Source organism: Hyperolius riggenbachi, chromosome 5 (genome assembly GCF_040937935.1).
Source record: "Hyperolius riggenbachi isolate aHypRig1 chromosome 5, aHypRig1.pri, whole genome shotgun sequence".
Taxonomy (NCBI): domain Eukaryota; kingdom Metazoa; phylum Chordata; class Amphibia; order Anura; family Hyperoliidae; genus Hyperolius; species Hyperolius riggenbachi.
In genome coordinates, this window is record NC_090650.1 from 249,601,863 (window position 1) to 249,629,232 (window position 27,370).

The window sequence follows — 27,370 nt, forward strand, 5'->3', positions numbered from 1 at the left end:
GAAGTGACGCGCGTGACGCACGCTTGCCATCACAACCTGCTACGGGTATGCAAAAGTGTATTGTTTAAAAACACTTCTGTGCATGCGTGTCGTGACGCCGTGTCGGTGCTTTTCTAAAAATCTACGCATCGCCGTAGACTAACTCGACTTCCGAGCTGACGCAGATCGCCACAATTCGATGCAGCAGCGCAGCATTAACGTAGTCTTTGACCTGCACGGGGATGCAGTGAAAACTTTACTTCCATTGTGCCATAACATCCCAGTATGAAAGTCTCCATAGACTATCATTGCACAGCGGTAGGTAGCGGTAAAAGTACTGCACCGCCTCGGTGTGAAATTGCCCTAAGACTTTACACACAGTATTCTGCTTACTGCAGTTTAAAGAATATGCTCCCATATTGGGTGTTCTTTTAAACTTAACCTGTAGTGGGTTATTGCTTCTGTAACTGGCAGTAACAAATTTAACAGCACTAGTTACCATCTCCAACTGGCCTCTTCTTAAGTTTCTATAGGATTTGGCTACTCTCAGCCCCTCTCATTGTGATTTCTGCCGGGGCAAAGATTCAAGCACTTTTTTTTCATTGTGTAACAGCAAAATTACTTTTCATGATAGCCCCACGGTGCATATAATAATAATATTTTGATAGTGCTTTTCTCCCTGGGGACTCAAAGCGATGTGATCCTGCATTCTGCAGTCTCAAAGGCTCTGGAAATTATTTGGGTTTTTTAGCCTTTTCTTAACCTGCCTAGCGTTCTGGACGAGCTGAGGTCGTCCAAAGAAAACTTGCTGGAAATGTTCTTAGCGAGCTCAGCTCGTCCTGCACTTTCCCCTCTCACGCTGTGATCAGCAGCGCTGCAGCAGCCTCTGCAGGTTGCTGCATGCTTCTCCCTAGGGAATCCCTAGGGAGAGAATGTGCTAGGGCAAGCGGGGGATCCCCCTTCTGTTCTGCGGTATTTTGGGCTGGGGGATCCCCCTCTGCGGGTGGGGGGATCCCCCTTCTGTGCGGCGGTATTTTGGGCTGGGGGATCCCCCTCTGCGGGTGGGGGGATCCCCCTTCTGTGCGGCGTGCGGGTGGCCTCTACCCCTCCCCCCCATCCTCGCTTCCCCCCCCTTCCCCGTCTAAGCCCTTTGAGCAAATAGAACAACTTACCCAGGGGCCCTCTCCAGCGCAGCACTTCTTCCTCCATCGCAAAGTCCCGTCTCTTTACAGTTACATTACGAGACTTGGTGACGTCACCAAGTCTCGTAATGTAACTGTAAAGAGACGGGACTTTGCGATGGAGGAAGAAGTGCTGCGCTGGAGAGGGCCCCTGGGTGAGTTGTTCTATTTGCTCAAAGGGCTTAGATGGGGAAGGGGGGGGGGAAGCGAGGATGGGGGGGGAGGGGTAGAGGCCACCCGCACGCCGCACAGAAGGGGGATCTCCCCACCCGCAGAGGGGGATCCCCCAGCCCAAAATACTGCCGCACAGAAGGGGGATCCCCCCACCCACAGAGGGGGATCCCCCATCCCAAAATACTGCCGCACAGAAGGGGGATCCCCCCACCCGCAGAGGGGGATCCCCCAGCCCAAAATACTCCGCACAGAAGGGGGATCCCCCCACCCGCAGAGGGGGATCCCCCAGCCCAAAATACTGCCGCACAGAAGGGGGATCCCCCCACCCGCAGAGGGGGTTCCCCCAGCCCAAAATACCGCCGCACAGAAGGGGGATCCCCCATACCAAAAGTGAGAATCGAGGGGGGAAGATCGGGAGGGAGGGGACATCTGGCACCCTATACTCCTGGCTACACCTGGCACCCTATATACCTGGCTCCCCTATATACCTGGCTACACCTACCTCCCTATAACTGGCTACACCTGGCACCCTATATACCTGACTACACCTGGCACCCTATAACTGGCTACACCTACCTCCCTATAACTGGCTACACCTGGCATCCTATATACCTGGCTACACACTTGGCTACCCATAACTGGCTACCCTGACATCTGGCTACACTCCTGGCTACCCTGACATCTGGCTACACTCCTGGCTACCCTGACATCTGGCTACACTCCTGGCTACCCTGACATCTGGCTACACTCCTGGCTACCTTGACATCTGGCTACACTCCTGGCTACCCTGACATCTGGCTACACTCCTGGCTACCCTGACATCTGGCTACACTCCTGGCTACCCTGACATCTGGCTACATGTGGCTCCCTATACACCTGCCTTCACATCTGGGTCTTATACTCACCATTGGCGTGCTGATCCCTCGTCGCGTACCTCTGATAGCTTCCCCAGTGCCGTCTTCCATGTCCGTGTACGGATTTTGCTTCTCCCTCAGCGATGACATGTCCCCTGCCGATTGGCGTTGACACCAGGTTCACACAGCGTCATAAACATCTCACTGCAAACATTTTTTTTTTAAGTTGAATTCAATACAATAACCTGTATTGAATTCAATATTTAAAAAAAAATTGATTGCAAAGAAAAAAAAAGGTTGAAAATTATTGGAAATTTATTGAACCACTTTTTGCACGGAAATCCTGGGGAATCAGAACGCCAGGGAGGTTAAAGCTGTCAAGAGAAGGAGCCTCTCACACTGATTGTGGAAGTAAGTTCCCTAGAACTGCTTGGGAAAAGGCCTGTGCACCAAATGTTTTTAAGTGGATCCTGGGAATAACCAAAATCGCCTTATTTGCAGAGCAGAGGGTGCACGGAGGGGCATATAGTTCCAATAGATCAGCTGTGTACTTGGGTCCCTTGTGGTTTAGTGCATTGAATGTCAGAAGGCAGATCTTAAAATTATTTCTCTTTTTACTGGCAACCAGTGAAGAGTTTGCAGTACTGGGGAGATGTGTAAACTGCGGGGGAACATTGGCTAGGAGTCTGGCTGCTGCATTCTGTACTAGTTGTTAGGTGTGCAGAACTTTATCTGGGGATCCAATGAATAGGGCATTGCAGTAGTCCAGGAAGGAGGATATAAATGCATGAACTAGAGTAGGTCTTCAGCTGGAATAAGGTGTTTGAGTCTCACTATATTTCTTAGATACAAAGTCCACAGAGGCAGGAACCACCAATAGTAAAATATAGCTCTTTATTCAAAAAGTCTTTAAAAATTCATAAAGTAAAAATGGCTACAGCGTGTCCGGGTGGATATATCTTAGATGAAAGAATGAGGATTTGACAAGAGTTGATACCTGCTGTCTGAGTGTTAACTTTCAATCAAGGATCAACTCCAGATTTTGTACCAAGCCTTTATACTGCACGACATCTCCCCCAATTGCTAGTTGAAGTGGGGAGACTTTTGGATTTAATTTGTCATATGTGGACTGCCTACCACCAACACCTCTGTTAAGCCTCAACCAGCTGGTGGTGTTCATCAGTTTTGCAATTCCACTAGACAGGCACTGATGGATGCTGATGGGTCTTGTGTGCCAGGCTTGAAGCACAGATACAGTTGTGTGTTGTCTGCATAACAATGGCATCCAAGGCCATAGATCTGGTTTTATTTGCCCACTGGGAGCATGTAGACTGCAAAGAGTAATTGTGATAGCACAGAGCCCTGTGGGACTCCACAAGCAAGTAGCATTGGATAAGAGTAGTGGGCGCCCAGACACACTTGCTGTGACCTGCCAGACAGGAAGGACTGAAACCAGCTGAGAACAGCACCCGTTTGGCCTCGTTCACATGTAGCCAGCGCAGATGGCCGTGCGATCCGAACGCAACGCGTACGATTGCAAGCCATCTGCGCCGCTGCGCGCCTGATCCCATCCATTGACAGTGATGGGATCAGCTCTGCCCTTGCGGGCAAAATGCAGGCAGCAGTACGCAAGCGTTTCCTAGCGCATCATACTGCTGCGCAGCGCAGTAGATGTGAACGGTAGAAGGGCAGTCTATGCCCTTCTGCCGTTCCTGCGTTTCAGCACATCATACGCGCTTCCATATGCGCACGGAAGCACATATGATGTGAACCAGGCCTTCGGCTGCAGTATTTCTTCAATTGCTGGATTAATATTCCATGATCCACGGTATTAAATGCTGCAGACAATTCAATATAAGGAACATAGTGATAAAAACAAAGGCATAAATAGGCATAAGTAGAGTATGCCAAATAATTTAAATACTGGTAGATGGGAAAAAAGCCAGTCTGTTTGTATGTATGCCGATTGATCTAAAACATCTATGCCATTACTCACACAATTTTTACACAGGCTTTCCACACATATCCTTCTTTGGAATAGTCAGAAGAGCTCAGTGCACACGATGGAAAAGCCAAAAAAGGTGCAAAACCATACCCTGAACACTTGTAGAGGACTACAATAAACAATCCACAATTCTGGCCAAAAACTTTAAAGATCGTCAATACCCCCAAAACAGTATTCGAGTCGCCTAATTCCAAGCAAAACATTCCAAAACAAAAAAACCCTATGAAAACATCACAACCTCAAACAACTTTGTCCAGGAATTCAGATACTACATTACAGTTCATCACAAGATTCAGTGCTCAACATGACACAATAAAAGATATTTTAGCCAAGTGATGGAAGATTATCCAACACATCCCTATCCAAAGGACTCTAACGTTCAGAAGAGCCCAAGTCTATGTAATTTACTAGCTCCTAGTAAAATTAAATCTATATCCACCTCAACCTACAGTACTTTATCAGTGTGGTCTCATTCCTGTCGGAAGAAAAGATGTCTAGCCCGCCCACCATATGTCACACACACCTACCAAATCCAAGCCCATACTGCCAACATAATTTCTTAGATAAACAAATATATAAATTGTGAATCCAAATTAATTATATACGTGGCCACCTGCCCCTGAAAGACTCAGTACGTGGGACATACTACCCAACACTGGAGAGATAGAATAGCACAACATAAACTTAATATCTCAAAAGGTTTTCCAGCACATAGTTTGTCCAGACATTTTAAACTTCATCACAACTGTAACACTGCACAACTCTCTTTCACAGCAATAAAAATCCTTCATCCCATTCCAAACAATGCTCACGAGATGTTAAAAAATACAGAGATGTTTTGGATACAGACGCTAAAAACATTGGTACCTTATGGGTTAAATGAACAGCTAGAAAAAATATTTTAATTTGATTTAACTCCAATCACAATTTGACCATCGGCATGGTTCTGTTATTCCTGTTTGTTGGTTTTTTGGTCGCCATTTTGTTTTCTCATTTATGATGGCTCACTATTTCTCCTTGTTTTTCTGGTATATACTCACACCCAGATGCTCTTTTTTAATATGTACCCATGTAAGAACATTTTTTAATATATGCTCTACCAGATGGTTTATTATGTCTATATAAAGACTCTTTTATTTATTTATACAGGAAGGAGCACATCAAATGTCCATTAGATAAATAGAAAGGGACATGACCTTATTTGAATATTATTTATTTATTGTTTTAGTATATTAGATTAATTCTGTGTATCCCTTATTCTTTAGATTAACAGAATATAGCAAGATTAGATTAAAGGGAACCTTAACTGAGAGTAATATGGTTGCTTCCTTTTAAACAATATCAGTTTAAACAATACCAGTTGCCTGGCAGCCCTGCTGATCTCTTTGGTTGCAGTAGTGGCTGAATCACACAGCTGAAACTAGCATGCAGCTGATCCAGACTTCAATCAGAGCACCTGATGTGCATGCTTGTTGAGGGGCTGTGGCTACAAGTATTAGAGACACAGGATAAGCAGGAGAGTAAGGCAACCGGTATTATTTTAAAAGGAAACATCAATATCCTAAGTTTAGGTTGCCTTTAAGTCTCTTCAGTTTTTTACCACTAGATGTTACTAGATCCCAATAACTATGGTGTTCCATAATGTTTCAATTTTGTATCATTACCATTTTCGTATGATTATCACTTAATAACTATTTTTCCTTTAGGTTTTTTCCTTTTTATAGGGACTTAAAGAAAACCTGTACTGAAAATAAAATTCAAAATAAGCATACACAAGTCATACTTACCTTCCATGTAGTCTACTCCTCAGTGTCTTTCTCCTGTCCCGCATCCTATTTGTTCACTATGATCAAGGGAATTTTCCGTCCTCCATTTTGAAAATAGCCATTACCTCATAACAGCTTTCTGGTCAGCACACAGTTAAACTGTAACATTGCCCACTTCAGCCATAGGGAAACATGAACATTACCGGGTACATCCGTTTTCCTCTCAGCTATAACTGACAGTAACTGATATTTTATTGACAGCAACTGATCTATTTCAGATCTGACAAAATATTGTCAGAACTGGATGGGATTATTGTCAGAAGAAAATGGTGAGCTTCTGAGAGGAAATGATGGAAAGGTAAATATGTAATGTTCATTTGAAGTTAACTCATGTGTTTATTTTAAATATTTTTACTCAGTACAGGTTCTCTTTAATGCACACACAATGAGATGCATAATTGGCCTTACTATACATGGTCACCACATCTGTTTCTATTTGCACGTATATATGCGTGTTATTCTCTAAGACACACACATAGGTACATCATAGCATATGCATGGCCGCAGTTCCTCACTCCAATGCGTACGCACGTACACGTTGATGCATTGCGTCGTATGTCACGGCCCTCCTTCACTCCAATGTGTGTGTATGTACGTATGTATACATAGACACACTACGTCACACGTCACAGCCCCCCAGACGCCACCCACCACTTCCGCCTGCCAGTTTGTTCCCACGAATGCCATCTGTCTATTTAGTGCGGAGACTAACGCCTGGCCAGCCACAGAGGTGCTCTTGCCCCCACTGATCAGGAATCTGGTAAGAACTTATATTGCTTTAATACCTATTCAGCACAACCACTGACTTATTTTAGTCATACACATTTTTGCATTTACATGCAGTTTTATGCAATTCAGTTTATCTTACTCCAATTGAATAAGTGATGCACCACTGCATTTTTGCACATAATTGTGGACACAAGTTGGAAAAAGTTTTTTGGGGAACATCTTTATCCAGGACATAGATTTATCACTGTGTGCTTTCTTAGAGGGCACCAGAGTTGAAAATAAACAAATTAAATAAACAACTGTATTTATCCTCCTCCTCCTAAAAATGACTAAGTTATTCTAAACTTTTATTTTATATTTCAATCTACTTTTTTTAAGTGTTTACTGTTTTATTGTTTTTGCTCAATGACACAATCATTGAAGCATGCCAGAGCTAAAATATATGAACTATTGAACCCTTTTGTCTCTTTACTGTTCTCAGAAGCAATTTTCTGCTAGGAAAGTGTTTTATAGTTGTAATTTCTTATTAGTGAGGGTCACACTGATGTCTGACTCAGTCCTGACTCAGACAGGAACTGCCACTTACATACCTGATGTTCAACTCTTTCAGGCAGAGAAAGAAAAAAAAGAACACAGCATAGTTTTTTTGTATGCTTGGCACTGTACATACACGGGTCTATCTCATCATGTCACATGTCACCTCAGGTATCCTTTAAGGGTGCCAGTTATCTTAATTCATGTGATTGTGATATTGTTTTTTATACCGATTTTTTACATTATGTTCCTCGTATAAACATTTTAATATAGCGGGCATGGCACCGCATGTAAAGATTAACCATTTAAATCTCATGATGCATTTTCATGTTTGTTCATGTTTTCTTATGATTTTATATGATCCTATATTTGAATCTGTTTCATTGAACAGTGTATTTATGATATGTATGATTTTATTATACAGGTACTCCTTTTTGCATTTTTGCCTGAGGAAGCGGGATGTGGACCACGAAACACGTTGCAGTTTGTTGCGGAGTACAAAATAAATGTTGACCTTTTGCTGATCACGTGTATGTCTTCAGTGTGGAGGTAAGTCCATCAATTACCTCCCACTTTTTAAATGATTTTTAATTATTATATTCTATTCTGGCACCTCTGTATACTACTCAAAGTTGTTATCCACCTTGGTAGATGGGTGGTATCTGTCCTTTTATTCCATTCATACGGAGAGCCTGAATGAGGACCGGTTTATTTTCCCCATATGCATCTACAGTGGTTGCTTTAAAGGGAACCTTAACTGAAAAAAAAAAAACTGAGTTTCCCTTAACTGGGGCATCTACCAGCCCCCTGCAGCCATCATGTGCCCTCACAGTCACTCATGGCTCCTCCGGTCCCTCGCTGCCAGCTAGTTTCGTTTTTGCCGACTGGGAGTCGGCCGGCCGCCATGTGTATCTTTTTATGCATTCCCACTGGTGCAGGAAACCATAGCGGACATTAAAGTGAATGGGAACCCATTTTTAAATTTAAAAAAGTCAGTTACTCACCTAAGGAGAGGGAGGCTCTGGGTCCCATAGAGCGTCCCCTCTCCTCTCCCGGTCCCCGCTGTTGTCCTGGCTCCCCCGTAGCGGTATTCCACCGTTTCAGTCAAATACCGCTGTTTTCCAGCCAAAGGGAGGCTTTGGAAATGCTTCGGGAGCCTGAGTGCTCCTGAAAACGGGCCACTCTACACTGCGCACGCGAGAGCGCTCTCTATGACGCAGTCGCGCATACGCAGTGTGGAGCCGCCTGTCTTCGGGAGGACTCACCTCCCGAAGTCCTCTCGGCGGGGGATGTGAACGGGGAAGCCAGCGCAGCATGGAGGGCACCGGGAGAGGAGAGGGAAGGCTCATTAGGACCGAGCCTTCCCTCTCCTTAGGGGAGTATCTGACTTTTTTTATTTACATATGGGATCCCATTAGCTTTAACAAGTACATTTTTACACATTGCACCCGTAACGCGTAAAAATATACTTGTTAATGTCCGCGATGGCTTCCTGCACCAGCGGGAATGCGTAAAAATGTACGCTTGGCGGCCGGCTCCCAGTCGGTAAAAACAAAACTAGCTGGCAGCGGGGGACCGGAGGAGCCATGAGTGACTGCAAGGGCACAGGATGGCTGCAGGGGGTTGGTAGATGCCCCAGGTAAGTGAAACTCATATTTTATTTTTTTTTTTGAGTTAAGGCTCCCTTTAATAGCAACCTATGATTGTGAGTATTATACTTATTTACATATATAAATTCCTTTTGTGGTACAATACTTCACTATATTGGGCTCTCGTTTATCTTTTTTATTTTATTGTTGAAATACCCTGAACACGCCCACCTCCTCCCTTCTGTTGCGCACAGGGTGGGGGTGTGCAAGGTCAGATTTGTGATCAGAGTAAAAGACTGGCTGGTGCCCTCTCTCTGCATCTCCATGACTACCTCCTCTAGGTGGTGAGACTGTAAGGCAAGGAGTTTGGGCACTTCAAACACTTAAGTCTAACCATGCCGTTTCTGAGATTCACAATAAATTCTGTTATGCAAATACAAAGAGTCAAAGGAAAAAAATAGAATGATGCAAACTTCAGAATTAGTATATATTTTATACTTTGGGCCCATTTCCTATTCACTGTTCTCTTGAGTTTTCTGCAAAGAGATAATTGAAAAAATAGCTAAAAAGGTAATATCAAACTGATTGCTTGGTGGGAACTTTAAATTATTTAGTGATGAGGTTTGAAAATATCTACTTGGAGAAAACTCAGGAGAAAATTGAAAAGTATATGGTATATACTGTATGCATTAAAATACACAAGCTTAAACTAGGTATCTAATAGTAATAATTTCCATATGTTGGCATATGTGTCAGTACGCCACTGGTCAGCTTGGCACAGGGTGAGCCACAAAACGGCTTATCCTACTGCTACAGAAATTCCCAGCAGCGTTAAATACTATTCCCCCTCCGAGTCGTAGCAACTTGGAAGGAGAAATAATTAGTCTCAAAACCCATAATACCTGTGCGCAGGCTGCAAACTATAACATTGCACCCCACTCTACGGGGCCAGTGTTGTGCTCCAAGAAGAGGCGCTACGCATACGTTGTCCTCCATTTTGTATTTTCTAATACTGTCTATGAGAAAAAAACATTGTCCTCCTTTTTGTATCTTGATATATGGTCCATGAAGTCATAGTCACTTTAAATAGCATTCTAAATGTTATTTTCATTTGGAAACAATTGAGGTATCTATTAAACGATTTACCTGGCAATAGACACTGCATCTGAATGTAGTGGTGAGCTTTTATGATTGTGTATTTGCCCTTCAATATTGTTTGAATTGTAGTATTCAGCTTTCTTTTAAAAGACTGACTAATTTGATGAATCCCACTTTGTGAATTGTAAATTGTAAAATGAAAACTATTTAAGCATGAAATTGGTTGGAAAAGGCAGACTTCTGTCTAATTTCTGAATAGATCAATGTTTCATGTGCTGGCCATACAAAGCTAATAAAACCTCGGAAATATTTTCTGTCATCCATATTTGGTTGCCTCCACCGCAGTTTACATTCACTTATCAAGATTTCTATTACAGTTTGACTTGTTCAACTTCAGGTTACACTTATGCTCATATGTTTGCATACTTTACAGAAAAATATGATTAATCAAGCTAAACTCCTTTCATTTAGATTTAGTGCAATCTAAATTCAAATATTCAAGGCATGCCAGACTACCATAACCATTATTAAAAACATACTCCAATGAGTTCTTGGTCACCATGAGCTTGCTGGTTAGTCTGTACCTCTCGGTGTTACAGGTCCTACTCCATAGAGCCAAATTAATCCATGCCATGCACTGATGAGGATCAAACAGTTCGAAACAGTCTGTATGCATGTTGGATTATTATGGCTCTGTACAAAGTAACAAACTGACACATCATTGCAATCCAGCGGTTCTGGAGGTGTGTTTAGCTTCTAAGAGTAACAATGGTTAATTTGCATAAATTCATCAGTGATGCCCTGGGAGACATCTCAAGCTCACTCCAACCTGAATTATCGCAAATTCTTTCTGTTTTAAGAAAGCAAACTTTTGTTTTTCTTAGCATCTTAGTAAGGGGGCTTTTAGGACCATTGTAGTCCCTTACACACTCCAATGAGTTCTGTGTCACCATGAGCTTGCTGGTTAGTCTGTACCTCTTGGTGTTACAGGCCCTACTCCATAGAGCCAAATTAATCCATGCCATGCACTGATGAGGATCAAACAATCCAAAACAGTCTGTATGCATGTTGGATTATTATGGCTCTGTACACATTAACAAACGGACACATCATTGCAATCCAGCGGTTCTGGAGGTGTGTTTAGCTTCTAAGAGTAACAATGGTTAATTTGCATATATTCAGCAGTGATGCCCTGGGAGACATCTCAAGCTCACTCCAACCTGAATTATCGCAAATTCTTTCTGTTTTAACCCTCCTGGCGGTATGAAAAATTCCGCCAGGAGGCAGCGCAGCAGTTTTTTTTTTTTTTTTAAATCATGTAGCGAGCCTAGGGCTCGCTACATGATAGCCGCCCGCTTCGATCAGGAAATCCCGTTCAAAGAACGGGATTTCCTGGAGGGCTTCCCCCGTCGCAATGGCGGGATGACGTCACCGACGTCGTGACGTCATTGGGAGTCCCGATCCACCCCTCGGCGCTGCCTGGCACTGTTTGGCCAGGCAGCGCACGGGGTCTGGGAGGGGTGGGGGCGCGCGCCGCAACGGATAGCGGCGATCGGGTGCGGGGCAGCGGCGATCGGTGTGCTGGCGCAGCTAGCAAAGTGCTAGCTGCGTCTAGCAAAAAAAAATTTTATGTAAATCGGCCCAGCAGGGCCTGAGCGGCACCCTCCGGCGGCTTACCCCGTGTCACACACGGGGTTACCGCTAAGGCGGTTAAGAAAGCAAACTTTTGTTTTTCTTAAAAACATACTAAAAAGGGAAATAATGAGAATGTCCTTGTTTGTGTATTCCTAGTTCTTAATATTGTCTTTTGCCCCCATTAGCATCAATGATTGCTTTCAGTCTTTTTTGATAGTTGTGGATAAGGCCCTTAATATCTCAAGCGGTAGACCTGCCCATGGCTCTGCTGCTGTGACAAGTTTCTAGCAGTTTAAAACTAGCTGGCACAAACAGTTAGCAAATGTCATAACGGATTGCCCTCACACAGGAAGATGAAAATACCAGTTTATGGAAAAACAAGTGGAGATTACGAAGTGTTGGTTGATGGCAAGCATTTAAAGGGACACTTAAGTCAAAAAAAAAAAAAAAAAGAGTTTTACTCACCTGGGGCTTCCAATAGCCCCCTGCAGCTGTCCGGTGCCCTCGCCGTCTCCCTCCGATCCTCCTGGCCCCGCCGGCAGCCACTTCCTGTTTTGGTGACAGGAGCTGACAGGCTGGGGACGCGAGTGATTTTTCGCGTTCCTGGACACAATAGCGCCATCTATGCTGCTATAGCATATATCATATACCATATAGCAGCACAGAGGGTGCTAATGTGTCTGGGAACGCAAAGAATCTCTCGCGTCCCCAGCCTGCCAGCTAATGTCACCGAAACAGGAAGTGGCTGCCGGCGGGGCCAGGGGGATCGGAGGGAGACGGCGAGGGCACCGGACAGCTGCAGGGGGCTATTGAAAGCCCTAGGTGAGTAAAACTCATTTTTTTGTTTGACTTAAGTGTCCCTTTAAGAACAGTAGACAAGTTTATACAATTGAAGCAAGCCACTAAATTCTAATACTCTTTTAAAGACCTCCAGAAGTCAGTAACTCTTTGTAAAATATATCTCAGATTACCATTGTAGATGCAGTGACAGTCAACGTTTTCTGGATTAGAATATGATATGGTAGCAGGTCTGCTACGGAAGACAGCTCCAGTTATGAGAATACAAACAGGTGTCACAGATTATACAATTAGCTTTAACTTGCAAAGATAGTTCCCAATTCGTTGGCCAATAGTCAGAGCACAAGCAGAGGCTGAAAAGTACTTTCACACAGGGTCAACTAAGCAATTTACTAATGCTACGTACACACTTGCGATAACTATCGTTTGCAAGGAACGATAGATACCAGACGAATGATATTGGAAAGATAGGAATGCAACGATGGGATGCAGCGATCATCATACACATTTTAACGATCGTTATCGCAGAAAAGAACGATCAGAAGGATATGTTGCGTACATATTTATATAAAATTAAAAAAAAACTCTGACATGGAGTTACAATAGATACAAATATATGATTGTTAACTTGAAAACAAAAGTTTAATTGAAATGAGCAATGTAACAATCTTTACGGCCGCGCTACAAAGGAAGTACTGAAGCTGGGCAGAATTCCCCACAGGCGCATTGGCCCTTGTAACGATCGTTCTCGGCCGATGTCTGTACACACTATCGTTTTGTAACGATTGTCGGTAGATACGATCCGTCAGGTTGGATATTTCCATCTTCCCGATGTCGTTCTTTTGTCGTTCGTGTTAATGATCGTTGGGTAAAGTTCTTTCCCCGATTGTCGGCGGAACGATCGTTAATTAGCTGTTTCAAACGACCATAGTCGCCGGTGTGTACGCAGCATTATTGAATATATAGGACCACTGAGAGATGCTATTTCAACTTTACTGTCACTGACACTGTCAAGTTCAAAACTAAACCTACGAGGTTCACGTTCTTCAAGTGATTGCTTGAAGTCAGCATTCATATTCCATACATTTTCCAAAGAAACACTTTACAGTCGAACATAATATTCTCTTCACAGTAACGCATGGAAAAATTGGCAATAAGATGTTTTTTTTTTAAATCTTTTTATAAAGATTAGCGATGCCTCAATTTTTAAGTAAACATTACAAAAAACATATAAACAGTAACATTTCAATTTTCAATATTTTTATTTTAAGTGTAACTCTACTTTAGATAATTCCAAGGTGAAATTCTAATGGTCCAATTTAAAGTTGTACATATATGCATACAAAATTTGCAATGTCCACTAGCGAACCCTCCAGGTTATCGAGCATTCCTTGTATCATCAAATGGTTTTGTTACATGGACGACGTCCTGATGATTTGTAAGGGTGAATAGGTTGATTTTGTGAAGGCCCCCCTAACATGCAGTTTACAGGTGTATAGGGTGAGATGGAGATCATCTTTCTGGGTCTAACCCTGTTAATTGAAAACAATGTTATACGTAGCAAAGGAAATAAAAACAAACTCCCTAATGTGAAGTGACCGCTTTCATCCCACCCAGAAGATTGATTGAAAAGTTTTTATAATTAATGATGCAATCAGACCCTCTATAATAAACCACTACAAAGAGGAGGGCCTACCTGGTGAGGCAGAATCAATTGGAAATTAAAGCCAAGTGGCCCTACATGTGCTTATAGAAAAACTTTATTGATACAAAAAAGTTTGATTGAACATGTGCTTTCTGATCATAATGGTGACCTGAGTTGTTTGAAATGTATAGGTCTAAAAATGGTGGGTACTCTCCATAGCGGTGGCAATAGAAAATAGCTTTTATTAAGGGATGAAGCAAGATTGATATCATTTACAGAAGTCTGTGGACCATGTGGGTAAGTGATACACTCCCTCTGTATGATACGATATTGTTACATACAGAGGCAGTGGCTGCAGCATACGCTGACACTCTGCATCTGAGCCTCTGAAGATGCGGTTGCTGCTGTGAAAATTGGCTATTAGGCCGCGGTGTGTATCTAAACCCACTGCCTTGTCTAGGTCTGCATTGTGTCTTAACCATTGATGGTAAATAAAGCATTAAAGTTTTGTTTTTTTATCATAATTTTTAAAAGCATTGAAGTTTCACTCCTATGTGCCCGGCTCTCCTCCACTTTGCCTTTTGATCGAGTCTGACATGAGTGCAGCCGTGCAAGCATGGAAGGTGGACGCACCTGCGCAGTAGCACAGAGTGGCCGTACTCGCATAGGCACAGTATATGCTACACCCTTTCTATTTTGAAAGATAATTGCTGCATAGAAATAATGTATTTGCCATCATGTTAAAAATTGGGCTAACTTAGCTAATCAAGATTCTATATTAGATTCTAAGCAGATCGATTGTTTGCTGACTTGGTAATTTATAAGAAGTGGGCAGCATTATGTTTAGCACCACGTCCCAAATCATTAAACTCAGTAAGGCTGTTTTGCTGCTCTAAGCTAACAAACAGAATTGTTTTTATTTTCTACACTGTGTGTTATCATTATCAAACAGCATGATGTATTGGATGCTGGCATAATTTGTCCATGTCCAATGGAGTGAATAGCAATGCTGAAAGCTGCTTATGGCAATAAGTGCTGACAGTCTCGTGGGCGGGACTACGGCTCCATCATTGGGTCCAATCACCGCATTGACTGCTATTGAGCGTGTGCACTGACCGGCCCCAATGACAGAGCCATGGTCCTGCCCACATCAGTGCCTTTCACCAGCAGCCTCTAGCATTGCCGTTTACTCGACTGGACATGGACACATGACACCAGCGTCTGCAGCTCAGCGGCTGGACACACTGCACTCGCCGCGGACAATGAGAAAAGCTGATGATAAAGGCAACAGCAACCCCCAGTCAGAGTGAGCCTCCATGCCCACAGCTCCGTCAGTGCACTCGCCACAGACATTGACACAAGCTACATTACAGGGAAGCTACCGTAGGTTAAGCGGAAACAGCAACCCCCAGTCAGAGTGAGCCTCCATGCCCACAGCTCCGTCAGTGCACTCGCCACAGACATTGACACAAGCTACATTACAGGGAAGCTACTGTAGGTTAAGCGGAAACAGCAACCCCCAGTCAGAGTGAGCCTCCATGCCCACAGCTCCATCAGTGCACTCGCCACAGACATTGACACAAGCTACATTACAGGGAAGCTACCGTAGGTTAAACGGAAACAGCAACCCCCAGTCAGAGTGAGCCTCCATGCCCACAGCTCCATCAGTGCACTCGCCACAGACATTGACACAAGCTACATTACAGGGAAGCTACCGTAGGTTAAACGGAAACAGCAACCCCCAGTCAGAGTGAGCCTCCATGCCCACAGCTCCATCAGTGCACTCGCCACAGACATTGACACAAGCTACATTACAGGGAAGCTGCCGTAGGTTAAGCGGAAACAGCAACCCCCAGTCAGAGTGAGCCTCCATGCTCCAAGACCAGAATTAAACCAAAAAGATTTGAAAGAAACGAGCATGAGATTTGGTTTCTCTGCAGCCCAGTTTGAGGTTTTTAATCCTGTCTTCACCGGGTTTTCTTCTATTTTCTCTCCAACTTCTTATCAGCCTGCTCTCCTCTGCTGTCCTAAAATCTTTCTACACATTATATTGCTGTAAATTTACTTTTCATATCTAATTCTCTTTTATTCTATTCTCTGCTTGTTTGTCATAGATTTTTCTTATTTGTAATGGCTGGCTCACACCAAGAGCGCTTTTGAGTGCTTTTAAAAGCGCCAGCATTTCGAAAAGCGCTTGGCTCATGAGTCCGTATGAGCTACATCAGAGCAATGTGATTTTTTCCTCAAACACAAACGCAAGTCCTGCAGCATTTTGGTGGTGATTATGCCTCAATATAAAGTAAAGGAAAACTGTAAAATCACTTTAAAAAACAGAGCGATTTTCAAAGCTGTTCACTTCCAGGTCAAAGTGTACTTCCTGGTTTGCCACAAGAGCTACAAAATCGCTAAATGCAAACATTCCAAAACCACTAGGCATAAAAAGAACATTTCTAGGCACATGCCCGAAATCCCTACTGCAAATCCCTACAAAAAGTGCTAAGCATTTGCGATTAGACTTAGCCATTTTTGGTGTGAACTAGGCCTAAAACCAGGGCCGGTTTAAGCCACATGGGGGCCCCGAGGCAAAAGTAACTTGGGGACCCCATACCCCACCCCCCCTCCAAGCAAAGTCAACCCCTGAGCCGGCTGCCAGAGCCGGGACAAGGTCCTTCACCACCCAAGGCTGAGACTGCAAAGTGCACCCTCCATCCCTCCCACCCCAGCCGTCACACACTAATTGCAATTAGACTAAGAGACGCCCCAGGGCCCCCAACATCCCCAACACCTTAATCTCTAGTTATCTGGCTTGCAGTCACTGCTATGTATGTCCTTTTCTTATTTCTTTGGGCTTCAAACACAATTGGGAATGACAGCTGAATGAATTGTGCGCCACCTCCTACACTGTGCCCTGAGGCTGGAGCCTCTTCAGCCTCTGCCTCGGCCCGGCCAGCTGCTACCCCTCGTGATCTCCCATCAACTGCTCCCCTGACCCCAGCATATTGTGTAGCTCAGCTGCCTTGTAATAACTCACCTGTCCCAGCTGCTCCATCCCGTGCTTCGTTTTCAGCCCCGCTGCCTGCCTTTTCTCCATTTGGCATGTGTTATGTGTAAATGAAATGTGCCAGGCAGTGTTGCCATCTCATCCCTTTAAATACTGACAAATATGATTTATACAGGTTTTGTGGCTAGTTAGATACAGTTTAGGAACTGATTATGTGCAATTTGCACCGGAAGCTGCATAACTTAAATGTGTCAGTATTTAAAGGGATGATTTAGCAACCCTGGTGCCAGGTCATAGAGAAGAGGCATGCAGCAAGTTGAAGCAGGAGCACAGGATGAAGCTGTTGCAGGGACAGGTGAGTTAATACAAGTCAGCTGGCAGGGGTGTAATTACAATACATCAGGCCCCTCTAAAGAGATCTGTCAGTGGGGACCCCCTGCTCCCCCCCCCAAAAAAAAAAGCAAAAAGCAGAGTCTGAACCTCTTGGTCCAGAACAAATGCTATTCAATCACCTATTCAAATATAAAAAAACTGCACATATGTAGAATAAATAGGCACACACACATACATCTTTGTACACACCCCTACAGACTCTGCAACCTCTAATTCTGCATCTGTCCGTGTACACAGCAAACTAGATTTCCCTTCTCTCCTGTACATGAGGTGGGTGATAGCATTATGGCTGCTGTCTGCAAGCAGGCAACAGCCTAGTTCCACTGCGATCATTGCCCATGTCCCACAATGAGTGTCCCGGGGAAACTCTATCCTCAGACTTTTGGCAGCTATGGGAGGAGGTGCGGTTGCTCTGCTTGACATCAGACACTAGCCTCACAGGCTTGCACAGTAGTTTTTCAGCGTTTAGCAGCTGCTGAGAAGCAGCTACCAGTACGTGTGCAGTCTGTGGACAGTCTTCGTAACATAATAAATGCAAAGCGGAGGGTAGTTATACTTTACCTGATCCTGTTACGATACACGTCTCCTCTACTTCCTAAGCAGTTGCATGTGCTGTGCAGCCAGCCAAACAAGTGAAGCCACATGGTGATTGGCTGGCTGCACAGCACATGCAACTGAAGATAAAGTAAAGGAGCTGTGTATCGTAACAGGACCAGGTTAAAGTATAATTATGATCTACTCTGCATTTATTATGTACAGACTAACCCCCTCCTCCTAGCTGCAACCCATCCTGACCTCCTAGCTGCCAGCCCTGCCACTGCAGCTGGGCTGTACATGCGGCGACACGGGAACAGGGGGCAGACCACCAGGGGAGCCCAAGCAGAGGTCGGGGCCCTAGGGCAATTGCCCGCTTTGCCTCTATGGCAGCACTGGCCCTGCCTAAAACTGCACTCTTTTCTACCCATGCCATCTCTATAAAAAACTCTATAACTTGCAGAGCTCATCCTTATCATCCTTCTCGTTTGCAGCTTGTGACATTTCACTAAACTCTATTCACCTGCTAACAGCTAGAATCTGAATAACCTATATCTGGTGCCCTTTGAAACGTCTACTCTATCTGCAACAATCTCTTACCTACATTCATGATCTTTTCACAGAATCATGGCTGTCTCTATCTAAGATGGTTTAGGCTTCCATAATCAGTTATGATGGGCTACACTTCACATAGAGGTTAAACAGTCAAACATTCTCAGTCACCCAACTGCTCAGCCCTTCCCATTTTTCCCTTATCATCTTTCACTGACACTGAGATAGCAGCTATAGACTATTATAACTCTTCATATATGTCATGGACACATTTGCACCTCCTACAAATGGCTGCCCTAAATGTGTTAATCCCCAACCACGGCAGGCTAAAGTCACTCCTGAAAGAGAATCTAAACAGACCTTATAAATTAAATTCTACAGAAAGCCATCTATGCTTTGGAATATAAGCTCCAGGTCTACTGATGACCTAATTACATACACTTTCAGAATTCTGCAGACATATATATCTGGAGAAAGTGTTGCTATCAGCAGTTGTAAATATACAGAATGCATAGTGTCTGTGCGCATTTCTCAGACGTGGATAATTAAAATAAGAAAAGTGTTCCAGGAACTTCCCTATAACGCCTAAGCACACGTGTTAAATCAAATACATGTACTATACAGAAAGAAAGTATCAGCTATTTAATCATTGGTGTAGAAAGTAGGGAACTGGGGATATAAATACTAAAACAAAAGATCGTATTTAATTTTTAGTAAAATCAATGTATTATTTGAATTTCTGGCTCCCTAAATACGCTGTCATAAAGCTCATTTTCTCCCCCTTTGCAGCCATTCTGTTCCAAATCAGGGAGTCAATCAAAAAAGCATTTGAACGCTAATGATTTTTTTATGCTGTAGTAACACTTTCACGCTTAGACGCTTCTATTAAGTTTTTGCCAGCATGTATATTTTAAATAATTACACAAGCTGTAGCGCCATGCGTTTCAACAGGGTGAAAAATCAGCAAACCTAAAAATAAGCAATGTTCACATAGAATGACACCACATAAATTATAATGAAGAACTGCACCACAAAGCACTTGAGCTCATGGTAACACACCACGATTATTTAACATTCATTGTGCCTTCTACGAAGATTGCTGTGCTGGAATCTGTCCATTCGTGTTAGGTTTCAAGGGTTTAATGGACCAGAACCATATAATGAATTACAATGTACAACAGTGACATGTCATGCTTGTATACATGAAGATTATCTTCAGATCCATAGTTCATCTGTTTGTCTGACAGTAGTTTAATATCAACTCCTCCAAAGTGTGTTCACCTAGAACAATTATTGCTGATGGCATTAGAGCTTTTTCATTGAACTGTCAGACTTAATTGTTGAAGCCACCATTGATAACATGAGGAAAGAGACTGAGAGATAACTTCTGTAATAGGATCTGTTACACATCCACATTCTAATAAACTGGAGGCAGTGTTAAGCTTTTCAGGCAAGTTAGTCATTTATTGTTAAAGCGGATCCGAGATGAAAAACTAACTATAACAAGTAACCTGTCTATATATCTTATCTAAAGTTTAGATCGTTTACACAGCAAATCTAGCTGCAAACAGCTTTCATAGAAAATGATTATTTGTTCCTGTGATACAATAACAGCAGCCATGTTGTTTGTAAACATTACACAGAGGCAGGCTTATCTGTATCTTGAGCACTCAGCCTGTGAAAAAAACCTAATTCCCCCTCCTTCCCTCTGCCTCTGAAATCAATGGCTAGCAACACCTCCTCCTCCTCTTGCCCAGACTGAGCTCCCATGAGCTCTTGCTACTGCCAAGGCTCTCTGAAAACCTGTGGGCGTGGTTTATTTAGTTTATAGGGAATTAGAGTATTTAAACAAAAACAAAAAAGTATTTGGCTTAAGGAATGCCCTATAAACAATAGGAAAGGAACACAATTATGCAATGAGTAAAAGTTCACCTCGGATCCACTTTAAGGTCATCTTTATAATAGTGGCCACAGTGTTTGTGGCAACAACCTGAGATACACAAGTGACATGAATGTCGTACAGTATGTATGTATGTTTAGTGTTCACTCTCATATGTCTTTGCTTCTGGATACTGGAGTTCAGTACCTGGGTATTATCTGAGTTCAATTCCAGATGTCCTGGATGCTATTTGGGTTCAATGCCCTATAAACAATAGGAAAGGAACACAATTATGCAATGAGTAAAAGTTCACCTCGGATCCACTTTAAGGTCATCTTTATAATAGTGGCCACAGTGTTTGTGGCAACAACCTGAGATACACAAGTGACATGAATGTCGTACAGTATGTATGTATGTTTAGTGTTCACTCTCATATGTCTTTGCTTCTGGATACTGGAGTTCAGTACCTGGGTATTATCTGAGTTCAATTCCAGATGTCCTGGATGCTATTTGGGTTCAGTGAAGATTGTTTATGCATTCCTGAATCCTGCTACAGCCAGTTTGAGCGGGCAGTCGTGGGATAATGGAGCATGAGATACGCATGCGTACTAAGTAAACCATTGTTTTCCCATTCAGTGAGCACGAGGTGTCCACAATCGGCTGTGTTGTATTGCGCAAAAGCGGATCTCATAGATTTGTACTGTGATCACGCGCCTATGACAGCGACCGAATATGCGATTGTGTGTGTTATGGTTTAGGGAGTATAATGGGGTTGGGAAAACGCCTGGACTCCGGGACTTTGCTGAGACCAACAGACGTGATGGATTGTGGCGCCAGGTGTTTTCCCCTACGGAGGATTGACGGAGTCCCCTCTTCCTTGGGTGATATTGCTACACTTGGTAAAGAAATGTTTATGCATGCTTACTAATAATTACTAACCCTTAAACTATGATTTTGCAAGCCTAGATAACTATTATAACAGGATTGTAGCTCAATAAATATTATTGAATTTTTCCTCATGTTTTGCTGAAATTCATTTTACCCACTACAGTGGTGAGCGAAGTTAGAGAGTTAAAAAACCCTTCCCGTGAGGCAAAACACACCCTCACCTGTTAATGTTCCCAGCTACAGTACAACCCAGTTTTCTTAAAGAGGAGCTGTCGGCCATACTATCTCAGCAAAAAAAAAAAAAAAACATTTATAAGTAGATAAATACTTGCTCTACTTACATAACATAGTTGATTTTAGTGATTTTTCTTTAAAAAAAAAAGAAAGAAAAAAAAATCCTTCTTAGCATTTCCCAATTTAACTGTGGCTATTTTGAAGCCGACCCTGATGTAATTTCCTCCCTTACAATCCTCTGCCTGCTTTGTCCTGATTTGCCCGCCCTCCTCCTAAAAAGTGCATTGTCTCAGCATGAGAAATATTGGCCAATCAGAGAGGAACAGAGGTGTGGGAGGGGAAAACAGGAGTGTAAGAGGCTTCAACCAATCAGGCTGCATTAGTTAAGTCTGAGGGGAAGTAGAGAAGCAAAAAATGACAACTGGGCATGCCCTGCAACTTTCTTTTTGTGTACCAAGAGTCAGGTAAACTGGGGAATGATCATTTATCAACAAGAAAAGTAATAGGGATTTTAATTTTTGTATTGCCATGTTGTCAGAACCCAGGTCCTGCATAAGGTGCAATATTAATCAGGACCATACAGTGCAATAAACTGTGTAGCAGCAACGAATCTCTGCAAATACGAGTAAAAAAAAAAAAAAGAGTCAAGAAAAATGACAAAACAAGCAAATTAGTAAGCAAACAATGGTAGATATATGGTGCATATTCATGTGCAATAACCCATAGGGTATATCATCATTCGACTGCCTGTTACTTGTATATAGGGGTATAATTCTCATAAGTGCTATATAACTAAGATGCTGGTGTGCAGCATGGAACTAAGGAGTGAATAGTTAGTGCTCGCAGGCCAACTTCAGTGCTCGTAGGCCATCTCTCCCTACTATGAAAACTGGGTAAGGGGGAGGAGAAAAGGACAAAAATAGCAACCTTTCCTTTTAACGCTTCAAGGGTTTTGTAACGATAGCTTGTTACTCACCTTCCTTTGCAACCTGCGCTGTCTCCTGTATTGCTTGTTACCCTCCAGCCACCGAGTCCCACGCAGTTCCTTGCTCCTTCCAAGATGGCTGAGAGACCCGGGTCAGGCGCTTCTCTTCCTTTTTTATCCCGGTGTCCGAGGGCGGTAATGCACCTTGCTTGATTGAGAGGCAGGATATTTAAACCTTGCACTCTCACTGTTTAAATGCTGTTGCATCCCTGGTCACAGCCGCGGCTTCCACCGCCGTTCCCCCTTCTCTTCCAAGTCGTGTTCCTTTTGGCTTCCCCTACTCGACCAGGTATTCCTCTCTAGCATTCCCTGTTGGCATTCCCAATTGCTGCCAGCCTATCAGTCTGACCCTGCATTTACCTAACCTGGATACCTGCCTGTCAGTTCTCCCTGCCACTCTGCCTGTGTTCCCAGCTTGCCTTCCTGTGCCTATCCCTGGTTCCTGTTCCCTGGACCGTCTGTCTCCCTTTCCAGCCAGTTCCACAGCCTGACACTACCTACCACTTCGCTGTCCGCTGCACTCCCGAGGTTTCTCCCTGCCTGCCAGTTTCCCTCTGGGAACTCTCCAGTCACCCCCAGCATCCTAGGGTTTCCCTCAGCCTAACTGTTCCCCTCTTGGGTTCCTAGTCTGTCAGCTTCCTTTCCTAGAGGTTACCCTGACTTTCAGTATCTCTGTAACTTACACTGTCAGTCAGTACCCTCCTGGGATCTGTTGTTGTCAGCTCCTTACCCGGGATTATCCCTGTCTGTCCACTGACCTCCTAGGAGACTTTCAATCAGCTCCCTTCCCGGGATTATACCGCCTGTACGTTCCCCTCCTGGGAACTCCTCCTGTCAGTACCCTTCCAAGGATCCCAATAGGTTAGGCCTTCCTGCCCAGCCAGTTCGGTCTAGCCTGTCCTGGTCTGATTGCTCGACAATCTGCTCTGCTCGAGACCCCTCCTATTCCATCAGGTACCCTCTTGTTCTTCAGTCACTGGTGCATTAGTCCTGGGGGTCATGACCTGGCTAGCACCAGGCAGCAAAGTAGTCCACCTCCCCCTAGGGGTTACGGCCCATCATCCCTTGCAGGGTGCGCTGGTGATGACCAGTGCTAGCTTAGATTTAACAGCGAAGCATAAAATATGTGCCTAGACACATCTATTAACTACTTAAGGCCGTCAGTTTTAAACCCCCCTAAAGACCAGGCCATTTTTCAGTAAATAAACCACTGCAGCTTAAAGGCTTCGCTGCAGGGCCGCACAACTCAGCACACAAGTAATTCATCTCCCCCACCCCCATTTTCTGCCCATCAACAGAGCTTTCTGTTGGTGGGGTGTGATCCCTGCCAAGATGTTTTTTTTTTTAATAAATATTTACTGTACTATTTTCTAAATACATTTCCTTATTTAATAATTTTTTTCAAACACCCTCCCCCAGCCAGCCAATAGCGGTGATCAGCTGTTATAAGCTTCAGCTCTCTTGTCTCCCAGTCTTCCCAGTACAGCACGGTCTTAGATCGCAGCGCTGTACCGTATTAAAAGACAGTCTCCCAGCAGCGATCGCCCACAGGACTTTACGCCGATCTGCGTTAGGCAGTCCTGGGGGAGCCACCGTGTTCACGCCCATCAGCGTGACGCGGTCCTTAGGAGGTTAAAAACAACAGTGCTGTTGTAAGCTGCATATCACGCACGCCATCCCAGAGACCTGAAGAATTGGGCAGAGACCCGTGAAACGCGTTGTCCTTTTAATTGTGCTGAATAAATAACTGAATCTTTCTACATTTACCCTGTGCTTTGGGTTCTTATATCTGGAGTGGTAAAGACACCTCCCTCCTCATTACTTTTTGTTTCATTGCATTACCTATTTTTTGGTGCCTCCACCCCCAGTACTACATATTACATCTCCTTTGGAAGTGTTGACCTTCTGGGTGTGGTGTTATCTACAACCAAGAAGGATCAAGCAGGAATGTGACCATCCAGAACCAGTAGGATCTGAAATACCGAGCAGGGACGGCTAATTCCCCATTGACGATATACGGTGGTTGCAAGGACTGCACCCCACCTTTGTGAGTATAAATACTCTTATACTACAATCTAACATCCACAATATTGCTCCATTTGGCTCCTGGTCTCACGTTGTCATACAGGTGACCTTGGAATCCCAACAGTGACCACCTTTTCTACTATGGGGAAAAGGTCCTACACACTTTTAGGAACATACCCCAAATTTTTAACATAAGTTTTAAGATGTTTACACTTAAATCTGCATTGTATTGTGCATCCTATGATGTCCCCCAAAAAGAGACCAAGGTTAAAATGAATCAAGTAATTGCATTGAGGCCCTTTATCATATACGGCAGTAGCATTTGATTAAAAAAAATATTATAAAAATAACCAAAATACAAAAAAGGAAAAACCACCATTTAATCTTTGTTAGACTACTAATTATAGTTCAATTAAAATTATGTAATATAAGCAACTACAGCATATCTATGAAACCAGCACCATGTTATTTCAATGCGTTCCTGATGAACCAGTGATAGCAAAGCCATCTCCAGAGGCAGGTCTGCCTGAGCAGCTTGTGATTCCTATCTGTCACTGGTAAGGAGAACAGGCAATCAGTGTCTAGGCAATTCTGTTTATACAGCACTTTTCAAAACCAAAGACTGCAAACAGCTAAAAGCAGCAAATAAAACAAATGTCTCAATGTCCTACATAGCTCTTTTGTTACAGATAGGTCCCTGGACATTCTTCCTAAGCTAATGACAAAAACGGGTAATGATGCTAAACAATGAAAAAGCAGCTCACTACTGTGGAGAGCAAATGGAAGGTGCTAGGAATCACATTGTAGTAATACACATATTGCTAGATACAAGAGACACAAGTACGGTAAGCATAGTCCTGATTATTTGACGAGCAGGTGATGAGATGGTCAGGATTGGATTTTTGAGTAATTACCGTAAATTACCTAGTCCAACCACAAGCAGTCATTATTACTATGCCTTCTTGAAACAGAAGGTATTTGCAATTATCCAGCTTTATGTCAGCAAGATGCACCACTGCTGAATATCCAAATCATCTCTTTATGTTTCTGGAGGCCAGACAGTATGCGAAATGTGCCTATGGCTTCTTAATTTTATAGAGCCAAACTAATCCAACATGCACATGGGTGTTTTAGAGTGTTGTGATTTGAGAGACTGAGGGAATTACAAAAACTTCCACGGAATGTTTACCATCCCCCCCATCCCTGCCTGTAAAAGCCAGTCTCTTACTGTAGCTTAGCTGATCTTCATATTAATCGGGGCCTGGAAAGCAGAGGGTGCTTTGTTGGTGTTCAACTGATATAGCCATAACTCTGCTATGTAACGCTTTTCTAATGTTAGTAATGAGAAGCCAGTATTGTCTATTCCAAACTGCATCCTCTCATGATCAAAGGGAGCTTCCAACAGTGTAACCCAAAGCTCATCTTGCTACTAAGTCCCGATATTGTTATTGCAAGAATTACTGAATATTGAGTTCTCACTGTAAGTTCTCCTAACATGCCAATTAACATACAGGAGGCTGAAGTTGAGTATACCGTATATACTCGCATACAAGCCGAATTTTTGACCCCCAAAAAGGGGGCCAAAAGTTGGGGGGGGGTCGGCTTGTATGCGAGTCGTGGGTGGTGGTCCGCCGCCCCCCCGCCCACTCCCTCCGCGGCCACCGCTGCTATTACCTGTTCAGCCGGCGGCCGCTTCCTCTAATCCGGGTGCCCCCCTCGCTCTGCTCTCCATCATGCGTATCAGTGTATCACAGCAGCGCGCCCGGCGCTGCTGCTGTGAGGAGGCAGGAGAGAGTGGCTCCCCTGGTAACGGCGATGTGTATCGCCGTTACCAGGGGAACCGCTCTCTCCTGCCTCGTCACAGCAGCAGCGCCGGGCGCGCTGCTGTGATACACTGATACGCATGATGGAGAGCAGAGCGAGAGGGGCACCCGGACTAGAGGAAGCGGCCGCCGGCTGAACAGGTAATAGCAGCAGCAGCGGCGGCGGCCGCAGGGGGGGAGGGGAGGGGATCGCAATACTGGGCACTATACTGGCTATATACTGGGCTGCTATACTGGGCACTATACTGGCTATACTGGGCACTTTACTGGCTATACTGGGCACTTTACTGGCTAAACTGGGCACTATACTTTCTATACTGGGCACTATACTTGCTATACTGGGCACTATACTTGCTATACTGGGCACTATACTAGCTATACTGGGCACTATACTAGCTATACTGGGCACTATACTAGCTATACTGGGCACTATACTGGCTATACTGGGCACTATACTGGCTATACTGGGCACTTTACTGGCTATACTGGGCACTTTACTAGCTATACTGGGCACTATACTAGCTATACTGTGTACTTTACTAGCTCTACTGGGGCACTACCTACCAATACTGGGTCACTACACTAGCTATACTGGGCACTTTACTGGCTATACTGGGCACTTTACTAGCTATACTGGGCACTATACTAGCTATACTGTGCACTTTACTAGCTCTACTGGGGCACTACCTACCAATAGTAGGGCACTATACTAGCTATACTGGGGCACTACCTACCCAGACTGGGCACTATACTAGCTATACTGGGCACTATACTAGCTATACTGGGCACTTTACTAGCTATACTGGGGCACTACCTACCCATACTGGGCACTATACTAGCTATACTGAGGCACTACCTACCCATACTGGGCACTATACTAGCTATACTGGGACACACTGGGGGGATCACGCGGCCTGCACCAATCCAGCATTTCCTACCCCCGGCTTATATGGGGGTCAATCATTTTTCCCTGTTTTTTAGGTAAAAGTTGGGGGGTCGGCTTATATGC

The 27,370-nt window shown here is 43.9% G+C and overlaps 1 protein-coding gene across 4 annotated transcripts in view; it reads right to left on the minus strand.

The window, feature by feature from the left end:
• Positions 1 to 27,370, minus strand: part of PIGN (phosphatidylinositol glycan anchor biosynthesis class N) — a 385,079-nt gene that overhangs the window by 191,222 nt on the left and 166,487 nt on the right. The window lies entirely within an intron of this gene.